Source organism: Hipposideros armiger, unplaced genomic scaffold (assembly GCF_001890085.2).
Source record: "Hipposideros armiger isolate ML-2016 unplaced genomic scaffold, ASM189008v1 scaffold_582, whole genome shotgun sequence".
In the NCBI taxonomy this organism is placed as follows: Eukaryota; Metazoa; Chordata; class Mammalia; order Chiroptera; family Hipposideridae; genus Hipposideros; species Hipposideros armiger.
The window spans coordinates 1,117,500-1,119,655 of NW_017731932.1; positions in this window are offsets into that span (position 1 = coordinate 1,117,500).

Sequence of the window (2,156 nt, forward strand, 5' to 3'; positions counted from 1 at the left end):
AGCACCTCACTGTCAATTCTGTAGCTTTGTAGTAAGTTCATTTATGCATTTAGTTTTTTTCTCCCTCGTCCTTTTCTGTAATATTAATTGCTCTTTTTTTTGTCTCTAATAGTGAGAAATATTACTTCTCTTTGTGAACTCTCAGCAGTTTCAGAAACTTCAATAGAAAGATGGTAAAGATATTTCAAAAGAGGCCCTTTCTTAGCCCTTATCACATCATTAGTATGATTACATTAGTACATAAATGAACTTGGGACTGGTTGTGAGAAACAAACAACATTTCCATATACCTATAACATCTGAATTAGGCAACTTACCTACAATTCTCAGCAACACCATCACTTCAACAGAATTCAAACCTGTCTATCCCAGAATTTTTTATATCAGTTTGTAGCTCCCAAGGGTTGTAGATTCCTCCAATCTCTCAGGAGTTCATAGCCTGGGAAATAACTAACAAGACAATTAAACAAAATTGTCTGTTGACAAATTGGGTATTATTTCATGATGCAGGAACACTTTTTCAAACTACAATTTCCTGGTGAAAATGTAATCAGCCATAATCTGCAGGCTCTTTTAGAAGCTAAACTAAACATATGTGTGCACATATATTATGTATACTATATTACTTATAGCATGCTAAAGCACATATGTTCAGTGATACTGATACTTTTGTTCTATGTTGAATACGTTTCTTTTGTCCTTCCAAATCCATTTGCTACGTTTTTAACCTCCTCTTTGCTCCAGGATATTCAGCTGTATTAACTGCATCGGTGGGCTCCTTTGCTCTCTATCTACTTACTGGGTTTAACCAGAGGTTGTCACTGGCAGGGAAGAGAGTGCAGTTGGAGTGGTTTCCCCCAGTCCCCTTACTTGCAGAAATGCTACAGCTGGCTGCATCCCTGGACCAAGACCATAAATTCTGCCCAGCGATCCTCTTTCAAAGCTCTCCCTCCAGTGCTCATAACCTCCCTCTCTTCTTGTACCTTCAGGGATACGGGAGGTAACAGCTCTCAGAAGTTATCAGTCCTAGGAGTTTTACACTATCCGTTGGGCAGTCCCTATGCCACACACATTGCTTTGTAATAATCCCTTTTAAACCTTCCCCAAATTAACCAATTTAAGTGGTCATTGGCTACCTGCCAGGTTTACTATGTGATACTGGTCCTAGAAGTAGTCTCAGGAGATGAACATTCAAATGGAATTGGGTTGTTCACATATTTGAAGATTAGATGTATAAACCCATCGTGGTGGGAAGTGAGGTACTGGTAATCTGTGGCATCCAGTGACATCAAATGTGCTTAAATGATCACAGATGGCATCACGGAATGAAGGACAGGTAGAGGGCAAAGCACTAAGAGATTAATTTTCTGCGGCGCAGAGGCATGCAAATATAGATTGTAAATATCATGTGATGAGTTGGCTTCTGCTGAAATTTAAACCTGTGAGTATCCAACTGAAAGAAGAAACAAGCAGCCAGGAAGCCAGATTGCAGTGCGTACTGTCAGAGACATGATGGGAGCGATTACCCGCAGATACCACAAGCTCCACATGGTAACCAAGCACTGACAGCATCAGGTCAATCTTATTTAATAAGGCTCAGAAGGGTTTTGTTTAGAGACTGCCATTCCTCAGGGATATATGTTGTCACTCACAATTTTCTTTTATATCCTGCATTGAGTTTTGCTGAATCCAAATATATTTATAACAGATATGTATCTATATGTGTATATTTGAATATTGATAAACACAGAGGTACTGATATTTCTACAGGGTGCTGGGTATCTTCCATTTGCCCCTCTAGATTAATTGCCACCCTTTTCCATCCTGCTGTCTACTCCAGGAGACCAACCTGTATGAATTGTATCAACTAGTTTGGCCAATAAGGGAGGGCCTGAATGGAGAAAGAAGGCTGAGTTCAGAATATTTGTTTCTGGAATCTATCCCTGCAGGGTCAGAGAAGGTCACATTCACCCTTAAACCAATGCAAAGTTTCTGTCTGGGCACCCTCACCACACAATCTCACTCCCTCTCTCTCTGGATTCTGAACACCTCCTTTCTCCTTCTCCCTTGAGGCCTAGACCTAGTCACACTCTGTGTCAGAGGACTAACCTACCCTTGTGGGTTTCCCATACCCTGTTCACTTCTTTGTAAACAGT